Raw genomic sequence first — 11818 nt, 5'->3', positions numbered from 1 at the left:
GGAATTTAGAGATTTTGAACTGTTACTCTGTGTGTGTGTGTGTGTCTCTCTCTCTCTCTCACTCACTCTCTCTAGACTATGCCCGTTAATCTCTCTCTCTCTCTCTCTCTCTCTCTCTCTCTCTCTCTCTCTCTCGTCGGCTAGATTTTTAAGGTCTCTTGGGATAGTTTCCTATGATGTTAAAACTCTCTTCTTCTCGGGTATGTGTGTGGGCGTGTGTGTGTGTGCTAATAAAAAGAGGAAAATGGTTAACCTTTCTATCGCCCAAGTGTGGTAGATTGGTTATGCCATTTCCCTCTTGAATAACAGGTCTTGAGTTCAACTTTCCTCGTCAGCTAGATCTTTAAGGTCTCTAGGGATAGTTTCCTACGACGTTAAAACTCTCTTCTTCTTCTTCTTCTTCTTCTTCTTCTTCTTCTCTCTTTCTCTCTCTCTCTCTCTGTCTCTCTCCACACACATGTACCTACTGCTCTTAGGGTTTTGTGATTTCGAGTGCGCCTTTGTAGCAGGGTCACTTGCAAGCTCATTACATCAGCACACCAGGGTCACTTGCAAGGTAGGCTTCACACCGTCTTCAGTAGCGTTGCTGTCGTCAGCAAAGTTGCAGGTTGGCCGGTTGATTGCAAGCCCGTCGTCGATAGCTCTGTCGGGGCAGGTGAATTGGAGGTCGGCTCCAAGCAGCGGCTGCGCCCGTCGCTAGCAGCAGCATAGGCACCCGTCGCTAGCAGCATAGGTGCCCATTGCCAACAACAATAGAGGGTCTCTCTCTCTCTCTCTCTCTCTCTCTCTCTCTCTCTCTCTCTCTCTCTCTCTCTCTCTCTCTCTCTCTCTCTCTCTCTCTCAAGCTTGGAGCCCATCGGTAAAGCACGCAAAAAAAAGAGGGATCTTTCTAGGTGGGGCTTTGAGACCTTGAGGCAGCCATTACCGTGGAGATTAGGCAATACAAGGTGGGATTCAAGGTGTCTCGATCTCCCTCAATAAATAAGGACAAGCAAGGAGGGTTATTGGGAGGTGGGCAAGAGCGCAGTTGAACTTAATAAGCACAAGCCAATAGAAGGTCTTTTGAAGGCAAATCATAGTTATGATAAAAAAGGGTGTGCAAAAGGGATGTGTTTTGCAAGACAGAGAGCATGCCAAAATTTGATTGGGTAGAGGATGGAAGGGAAATTTGTGGGAACTAAAGAGCAGGTAAATTGTACAGGGTGGGATCTGTCTGACATTCACAGATTGCTTCCATCGAGTTGGGAATTTCTGATAAATGGGTTTGCATATCAACAAGCATACTGACGATGGCAACTGCAACCGATTTGTAACATGGTTTTCATATATCAAATTATTGTCAGCACCAATTAAGTATTGATATCTACTTTCAACTTATTTTTCAATGTTAATTTTGTTTCGAGTTGTGATTTTCTCTTACGCTTGCTCTATAAGCATCTCTATTTATTCTTACTAAAACTAAATTGGCCCTAATCGCGCTTGGTTTATGCCTCGACTGCTTATCCGTCTACAACTAGAAGCCCGATGCTTTCTCGATCGACGTTTGAGAACCACGCACTCCGACACCGTTTGGACCAATTCCCTCAGCACTTCAAACTCTACAATCCGGAGCAAGAAACCATCGCTTTGAACATCTTCAACCTGCCATCCCACTTATAGCACTTTTGGTCTAAAATACCACATAAAGTATAAATTTATGTCATTTGATTCTATAAGAAGTTCTAACCTAGATCATAGATTTGTCAAAGTTCAAAAAATGCAGATGAAAGTTTTTCTTTCATCCCGTGCCCGCAAAGCGGCATGACAGTGTGGAATCTTGGCAGATCGAGCTAATAAACCTGACAAGCTACTAGTATGAATCTAGTATGTTGTGCGAGTAGGGGTTCTAGGTTTTCTTTATTCAAAAATAGCTAGAACCTTAGCATCCAAGAATCCAAGGAATGGTTTTTTCAATGCAAGAACAAAGTCTAACCACGATTGTAGTCGGTCCAAAAATACAACAAAAAATTATTATTTGTAAACAGTAATTGTGATATCAACTTACTGTGTATGAGAGAGGACATGGGGGAAGAAAACCCACACATATCCTCATAATTTACTCATTGGATATACCTAAAATGCTCAAAGAATGAATTCAATTGTGTTGGAGGTCACTTTTAAGCATTTCAAGTGCATCTCTAGCATCAATAGTTTAAGTGCACTTGAATCGCCTCGTATAGTATTTATTTAGTTTGAATTGACTACTACGCTTTTCAAGTGTACGCACATACCCACATATATTATTCTACATAATACATACATACATGTATATATTTGAATTGTGTGTGTGTGTGTGTGTGTGTGTGTGTGTGTGTGTGTGTGTGTGTGTGAGAGAGAGAGAGAGAGAGAGAGAGAGAAAATCTTTGCCCAAAGGTTATGGCTGATTTGAAAAGGAAACGTGGCTCTCAAATTGATGGTATCTCATCTATTTATGACGATTTGGCAACGTCTACTGAGAATATAGATGACATAGGTATATTATACATCGATAGTTCTAGAGAGGTTTTTTATAATTGCATTATGACCTTGCTCTTCTAATATAGACATTTGCTATTACAGATAAAAACAATCCCGAGATTCTATTGCAAGAATTTCTCTATGATTGTGGAGCCATATAATCATACGATTCATTTTATACAATGTTTAATACTCCTTTCGAACTTGAAGAAACTCTTATCCATTGATAATTTAAGAGAGTTTTTCTATAATATGCATTATGACCTTGCTTTTCTAATATAGACATTTGTTATTACAAATAAAAACAATCCTAAAATTCTATTGCAAGAATTTCTATATGATTGTGGAGCCATAGAATCATAAAATTCATTTTATACAATGTTTAATACTCCTTTTGAACTTGAAGAAACTCTTATCCATCGATAGTTTAAGAGAGGTTTTTATAATTGCATAATGATCTTGCTCTTCTAATATAGACATTTGTTATTACAAATAAAAACAATCCCGAGATTTTATTGCAAGAATTTCTATATGATTGTGGATCCATAGAATCATATGATTCATTTTATACAATGTTTAATACTCCTTTTGAACTTTGAAGAAACTCTTATTTTTCACAAAGAAGCTTTACAGGAGTACAACAAAGGGTTTGATCAATTGGTCAATTCAAGAATGGTACTATATCTTGATGAAGAATATATTCATGCTATAGATTTGGTTCAAAAAGAATCCATCACAATCCTCTAGGCTTAACAAAAAGTATTCCGCCTTATCAAAAAATGTCAAACTAAATCTTCCAAAATTTCCAAAGTGCAAACACAAATGTAGACTATTAAAGAAAAGTGTGGGGTTTATTGTGTTTTTGTTCTTAAGAGATAGTAATGATGAAGAAGCAGAAAGGGATGAAAGTAACTCTAAATCAAGTGAAGTGATCAAAGATGAACAAGACAATGAAGAAGTTCTTGACGTAAAAAAAGAGTGGCAAGAAGTTGAGAGTCTTCAATTTTCTAGGATTCAAGAAGACACTATTGCATTGGAGAAGTCTTTGTACCCTTCTTTTAAAGGAGCATTGCCCTTGCCTATTCTACCATGCTTTCCTCTTGGCCATGGAGAATATATAATGCTTTCAGATATCCAAAGGTCATTTGATTTACGAGAGGATGAATTGTATGATATTTTGGCACAACACTTGAACTATAATGTTAAGATCGATGAAGAGCCAGTTAAATACAAAGATTTTGTAGAAAAAGATCCTCTTTTAAGCAAGTTGGATGTTTGCTTTGAACCTCATAAAGCATAGGAGATTTTTTTCAACGAAGCTCTTCAGTATTAAGAGCCTACCGAAGAAGAGTTTCTCAAGGCACAAGAGGATATACAGATCCTCATCTTTCAAAAGCAGATAGTGAATATAAAGATGAACAAGATAAAGATGTACCAATCATTTAGGAGCCAGATCTCAAAATACAAAACATTGGTTTGATAAATCTTTGGAAGGACAATCAACTTGTGTCAGATGAGAATATTACGATAAGCACTTTATTTGTATAAGCTAAAGTTTTTTTTTTTTTTTTTTTTTTTTGCTTTCAATGTTTCTAATGATTAATTGATTTTATATGTTTGTAGATTCAACCACCAAAAGATGAGTTCTTAAGACGGTCATCTAGAGTCGTTGATCTTACCAAAGATGCTGCTCTGAAGCACTACATTGAGTACCTTGCTTGTCGTGATTTAGTTATTTTCCACATGAAGTACTCCTCTGATGGTTATATACCTCTATTTGTATACAAGACATTGTCAAAGTATCTTGGTGGCTATGCTCTTCATCCAAATGCTACCAGTAAGCCTTTTGGAGAAAGAGAGTGCTATCAATGTTTTTGGATATGGTCATGCAATGCAAGGATTACTTGCAGGAAGTTATTTAGCATATACTGGATATGCTCTTGCAAAGGGAATTAAAAATTATAGAGAGCTTTCTCCTTCCGGGAAACAATTTCTACTTCGACACGATGATTTGAAGCAGGTTGAATTCAAAGAGGGCACTTCAAGTCTAGGTTAAGAAGATGTTGAATACATTGAAGATATCATTTGAGAATAGATTTGTATTAAGTATACACTTTTATAGAATGTGTTCAGGATCTTGAGGTAGAACCCAAACTTTTTTATCCCTCTCTCTCTCTCTCTTAGATCTCCATTGATGTAAGGTTGCTTCTGTAGTAGAATCCTTCCAGGTCTGTCGTCTTTAAATTTGTTTTGATATCTTTATTGTAAGAGCTTGTTCTTTGTTTCTAGAAATTTCTTCTCCCTTATTTGTAGCAAGACTCTTCTATAGAACCAAAAAAATACTTTTTTAAAGCTATTTACTTTATTTTTTCCTCCGCCATGTTGAGTGTGTCGAAAGTATGCTCCACGAACTTGATAATGGGATTTTTTCATTCCTTGAGTGGACCATATTGCAAGACATCCATATTGCTTTGTGAACCAAGGAATATGATCGTGTAAAATATGCTACATGTCATAGAAATTATATTTATACAAATCAAATAGGTTGTAAGGAGAAAAGTATGAATTACCATGTAGTGTGTAATGCTTTGAGTACTCCATGCATCTTGCATACTTGTACCAAAAGCTTGAAGGCTAGCTTTAATTTCATGTTCTCATTGTCTACCAACAATTATTCATAGCATATGTGTAGTATGATGCATCCTACATTAACAATAACATTTGCAAACGTAGTTTCCTTAAGCATCCTAGACTTAAGATGTGCACAAACTAGGTTTCCTGCATGGGATGCTTATTAAAAATTCCATTGAGTGTATTTAGGTGAAGATTTGATCACTTTCTATTCGCACTACTGGCTGTTCATGCCCTTGTTTAGTTGGAATCTCGGCAATTTCAGTGAAGATTCCTTAGCAAGTATAACACTAGAAGATCTCCATTTCATTCGGTTGCAACAACCTCTGATCGAACGCGTCACCTCCTGTTTGCAGAGGGCGTTTCATGGTGAGCCACTCCTGCGCACTTGGATAGTTGTGAGGATTGCAACCCCATGCGTATTCAAAAAATCTTCCTTGTCTTCTTTGCCTTGCACATGTCACATTTGCAACCACCCGTTGCCCCTTGCCTGGCTTCCTTACGTTGCGCAAGAGTTGTCAACCTTCTCCTTTTGCCTTTTCATAAATAAGGGGGTATCTTAAAAGATTACCCCTAATGAACACTTTTGTGCAACCTATTCACAAAAAGTTTCCAAAAATGGTGAAAAGTGCAAAAGTTTTCTTGCACAATTTATGTTGAAAAAACAATTACAAGAAAAGGGTTAAAAGTGGAAGTGATAGCACAAAACGATGCCAAGTGTTTTCAGCTCCTCGTAAGCAAACATTGTAGATATGAACCACAAAAATATTCATTTTGCAACTCTTTGATTAATTCAAAAAAATTTCTCACTAAACAAGACATATAAATCTCTCAAGACATAAAAGTGTCCCATTACCAACCTAGCTTTAACCTACTCCTTCATGAGATCGATAACTTGATAATTGGACTTAGGTTGAAATAGTTTTCAATATTGAGAAGACTAAGCTTCAAACCTAGTCTTTTGCTCCCAAATGGCGCACAACAATTATCATAGCATGTGTGTAGTATCCTAGATTCACCATACCGTTTGCCACAAACATAGGTTTCTAAGTATTAAATGCTCAAGATGCACATCAAACTAGGTTTTGTGCATATGATGCTTATTGAGAATTACATTGAGTGTGTTTAGGTGAAGATTTTATCAATTCATAGTCACTCAAAGTTAACATAAACGGCCAAAAATAGCAAACATTTTGAGGCATAATTTATGTTGAAAAATCATTTGCAAGAATAAGGTTGAAAGTGGTAGGATACTTAGGAAACCTACTTTGTAGCACAAGTTATGGTAAACCTAGCTATCTCTCTTACTGAGAGTCTCTCTCTGACATAGTGGTAATGCACCTCAATGTGCTTTGTGCGAGCATGAAAAACTGGGTCCTTGCAACTACCAATGTGGTCTTACTGTCAGTGTAGATGTTGGCAGTGTCCTGTTCAATACCCAAATCAACCATAAGGCGTTTGAGCCATACACATCAACCATAGCTATGAAAACTGCCAGGTACTCAACTTCACAACTAGAGGTAGGCACAGTAGGTTGCGTCTTGCTCAACCATGATATGCATGAATTGCTAAGAATGAAACAAAAACCACTTGTGCACATTCGCGTGTCATAACAACCAGCCCAATCCGGGTCCGAAAAAGCATGTAAATCTGGTGCCAATGATCCCCCCTTGGGATAAAACAACCCAAGATGTAAAGTGCCACTCAAGTAGCGAGAAATACTCTTGAGATCCTGCCAATGCTTAGACCCTGGTCTATGCATCATAAATCTGCTGACCTGTGAGACTACAAACTGAATATTGGGCCTCATATTGCATACATAAATAAGGCATCGAACATTAGTCTAATAAAGAGTGACATCAACAAGATCACCATCATCATGAAGACTGAATTTCAAAACCTGTTTCCATGGGAGTAGCAATAGGTTTGAGTCCTCAAGTCCAAAATTACATAGTAATGTCTCTATGTAGCTTGTTTGACACAAGGAAATACCATCATCACACTGTTTAAACTGTATGGCCAAGTAATGATGCAACAACACCAAGTATTTCATCCTGAAAGTAGCATTTAAATCAGCCTTGAATTCAGCAGTGTGTGTCTCATTTGGATCAGTAATCAACAAAGCATATACATATAGAACATCGATGAGAAATACACCACCCTCACACTTTACATACAAAGTGCTTTCTGTTGGACTGTTACGAAAGATTTGTTTAACCAAATGAGTATCAGATTTCTCAAACCAAGCATGAGGAGACTACTTCGACCCATACAAAGCTTTCTTACAATTGCACACTTTATCTTCTTGTCCTTTTATGATTGATCACAATCTTCCAAGGAACTAGTAGCTTGGATGTCATTTAGGTCTTCACTCTTTGTATCCCCAAATCTTTTTTATTATTCACACAAGTATAAGCGAGTTAGGCGGGGTGGCCGGCCATATCCGTATAAGAGGCCACTTGGGCTTTAATCCCAACAACCTCCCACTTAAAGTCCAATGTGGCACTTTAAGTAACTGTAAATCTATGAACATAAATGTACAAAGATTTACATGGCTGCCATCTATTCAATGCCCAATAACTCATGACAATGCACAAAGCCCTCTCTTGGAAGTCCCTTTGTGAGTAGATCAGTAGGATTGTCCTTGGTGTGGATCTTCAGCAGTTGTATTTGCTTGTCTTCAAGTACTTCCCTAATAAAGTGATATTTCACCTCAATATGCTTAGTCTTTGAATGGAACATTGGATTCTTTGCCAATTGTATAGCACTTTGACTATCACAATATAACTCTGGCATATCTACTTTGATTCCCAAGTCTGCTACCAATCTACCAAGCCAAATGCTTCTTTGCATTCCTCATTTGCTGCAACATACTCAGCTTCTGTACTAGACTGCGTAATACAATCTTGTAATCGAGATCGCCATGATAAGGCACCTCCAGCCAATGTAAAGACATAGCCTGATGTAGATCTCCTCTTATCCAAGTCTCCTGCATAATCTGAGTCAGTGTATCCTCTGACACTCAAATCATGGCTACCATAGCATATGCACATGCTCTTTGTATGTTTTAAGTATCTCATGATACGTTTCACTGCCTCCCAATGTTTCTTGCCGGGATTTGACATATATCTGCTAACCACTCCCACTGCAAATGCAATATCCGGACGTGTAGCAATCATTGCATACATCAAACTCCCACATGCAGACGCATATGGCACCGTATCCATTTCAACCTTTTCCACCTCAGACTGTGGGAAATCTTGGTTGCTTAGTTTCACATATGATGACAATGGTGTCATCAATGCCTTCCCCTTGTCCATATGGAAACGTTGCAACACCTTGTCAATATACTTTTCTTGAGATAAGTAAAGCATCTTCTGATCTATCTCGCTCGATACGCATACCCAGTATATGACTTGCCTCACCCATGTCTTTCATGTCAAAAACCTTTGCCATTTGTTACTTAAGAGCTGAAATTTCTACCATTGGTCTACCAACAAGTAACATGTCATCCACATACAAGATGAGGATTATCAATCTACCATCCTTAGCTTGTCGAGTATATAGGCAATGATCTGTCTCACTTCTCTTGGATCCTTGAGAAACCATAAATTGGTGAAACTTGCCATAGAGACTCTTTCTCAAACGACATATTAATTTCTCTATGCCTTTCTCAACATACCCTTCTGGCTACTGCATATAAACCTCCTCATGAAAATCTCCATGAAGAAATGCCGTTTTCACATCCATCTGATGTAAAGGCAGATCATGTTTGGTAACCAAAGCGAGTACACTTCTCAATGTTGTCATCTTGACAACTGGTGAAAAGACTTCATCAAAATCTATTATGTGTTCTTGTTTAAAACCCTTAGCAACCAACCGTGCTTTGTATTTTGGCTGTCCATCATGAGGAGTAAGCTTATACCTATAAACCCACTTACAAGGTAGAGCTTTCTTGCCCTCTGACAATTGAACCAAATCCCACGTTTGATTCTTATGCAGAGCCGTCATCTCTGATTGCATGGCACACTGCCATTTTTTCGAGTCAACCACTTGTAATGCCTCTGTGTAACAAGATGGTTCTCCGCAATCCGTGAGCATGACATAATTAGAGGTGGCACATAACGATCAGGTGGTTTGGAGACACGCTCAGAACATCTCACCACAACTAATTTTGCCTCTCTAGCCACTATAGGCTGTTCCTGAGCCTGACCATGTTGTCTTGATATGCTAGCACTAGGTCCATCTTTCCTGAAGACAACTCTTATGATCTCCTCTGTCTTCTCTGGCTTAGCATGAAACTTGGCTTCATTGAAATGCACATCATTGCTATGAATGACTTTTCTGGACTCAAGATCCCAAAGCCGGTAACCCATCTCGCCCGATTCTTCGTAGCCAAGAAATATACACTTCCTGCTCTTTGGTTCTAACTTATTCCTCAAATCCTTAGAAATATGGCTATAAGCTTCACAACCAAAGACTCTAAGATGATTATACGAAGGTGCCTTGCCTGTCCATAGCATCTTGGCCACTTCACTCTTATCCAGAACCCTACTAGGAGCCCTGTTGATCACATGGACTATTGTAGCCACTGCTTCCGCCCAAAAATCCATCAGGCAACTCAACATTTGACAACATGCTTCTAAAATTCTCTTGTATGGTTCTATTCATACATTCTACAACTCCATTTTGTGAAGGATTGTATGGTGCAGTAAGTTCCCTCTTTATCCCTTTTGCTTCACAAAAGTCTTGGAAAGCCTTGGAAACGTACTCTGTCTGTCCTTAAGCATCTCAGCTTTTGACCACTCTGATTCTCCACAAGTTGCTTGAACGTCTTTAAGACCTTGAGCACCTCATCCTTGTGCTTCAAGAAGTAAACCCATACTCTGCGAGAATAGTCGTCTATAAAGATACAAAAGTACGTTGCTCCCCCTAGCAACAAACTAGGCATTGGTCCGCATAGATCACTGTGCACAAGAGCTAACCGTTCGTCCCTACGATTCCTCTTTGATCTGTATGGTTCTTGTGTTTGCTTACCATAAACACAATGCTCACAAAACTCAAAATCTTGAAATGAAAAGCCAGGCAAATAACCATAACGAGAAAGTATTTCCATTTCTCTTTTTGACATATGTCCCAGCCTACAATGCCACACTGACACACTTGGCTACTTAATCACATTAATTACATGGTTTTTAACCTCTGAAACATGTACAGAGTTCCTGACTTGCTGCCATGTGCTACAGTCATCAAACCTTTGGAGATCTTCCAAGCGCTGTTCCCAAAAACTATCACATAACCCGCATCATCCAACTTCCTTGTACTGATCAAGCTCTTTCGGATTGTTGGAACATGTCTGACATTCTTGAGCCATAAAGAAGAGCCATTCTGAAACTTCAACTACACATCTCCCACTCCAAGTATGTCACAAACCTGCTCATTGCCAAGTCTGACATAACTTTAGTAGCCACATATGATGTAAACCACTCTTTGTGTGGAGAAACATGTAACGATGCTCTTGAGTCGATAATCCAATCACTCATAGCATGTCCATCCTCTGCAGTGAAGAAAACAGAATCAAAATTGCTTGCGAGAAAGATTTCACTAGCTGCTATACCAGAATCACTATCTGAACTAGATCCTGTCACATTCACCTCTTCGATCTTCACTGAACTCTTCTTTTCATCTTTCTCAGAACTCTTTGTTTTGCCTTTTTCTTGTTTCCACTTCGTACAGTCTCTCTTCATGTGACCCTTCTTGCCACAATGGTAGCATTCTATGTCATTCTTTGACTTTGAGTCACGAGACTTACTTCGGTTTTGTGCCTTCTTACCCTTCTTCTCTTTAGACTGTTGTCTCCCTCGAACAAGCAAAGCACTATTGCCTTTTCCTTTGTCAATGTTCTTCCTGTTCACTTCTAAGCAAGCTGCCTTCTACATTGGCACTTGTAAGACCCTCTGGCGTGACAAAATTACTTAATGCCGTGCGAAAAGTATCCCAACTGTCAGGCAAAGTGATTAAGAGAAACATAGCCTTCACTGAATTTGGAAAGACTATCTCCTGTGTTGTTAACTGGCTGAAAATTATGTGAAATTCATTGAGATGATTTGACATGGCTCTTCAAATCCACTAATTTCTTGAGCTAGTAAATCTGAGAAGCAGCACTTTTTTTCTCGTACATACCACATAGCTTTTGCCATACGCCATACGCTGTAGTCTCTTCTGCTACATTGAAGTAAACATTTTCTACTAGTGTCAACATGATTGTGGAACAAGATAACTCGTCAAGCTCTTCCCACTCATCTTCAGCCATACCTTTTGGTCCTCCCCTTTGAGCTTCAGTGGCTTGACTTGTTTTTTTTGCACCAAAACCTGTCAAATCTGCTTCTTCCAGAATGGAAAGTTTGTGCCATCCAGCTTCTTTATGTTGTAAAGAGTCTCACTTTGAGAAGATTCCATGTCTGCCAAACTGTTTACTCTTGGGAAAAATTTGGCAGAGTTTCCCCTGTAACTGACCTCTGTACACAATAAACAAGTTGTAAACAACAAGCTGAACACCTCTTCTCAAGAACTGTCAGTATTTTGAAAAATTTTGACAGAGTCTCCCCTGTAAACTGAACTCTGGAAACCAAAAGATAGCTCAAAAACAACCATAAATAGCTGACAAGTGACAAATCTAAAAAACTTTGTA

The 11818-nt window shown here is 38.7% G+C and overlaps 1 pseudogene; it reads left to right on the top strand.

The window, feature by feature from the left end:
• Window positions 1-3616: 3616 nt before the first annotated feature.
• Window positions 3617-4585, top strand: LOC147453554 (uncharacterized; annotated as a pseudogene).
• The last annotated feature ends 7233 nt before the right edge of the window (window positions 4586-11818 follow it).

The sequence above is a fragment of the Adiantum capillus-veneris genome, chromosome 7, assembly GCF_014529385.1.
Source record: "Adiantum capillus-veneris isolate H3 chromosome 7, ASM1452938v2, whole genome shotgun sequence".
NCBI lineage: Eukaryota > Viridiplantae > Streptophyta > Polypodiopsida > Polypodiales > Pteridaceae > Adiantum > Adiantum capillus-veneris.
Note: the sequence above shows the minus strand (reverse complement) of the source record. Positions and strands in the feature narration are given on the sequence as shown.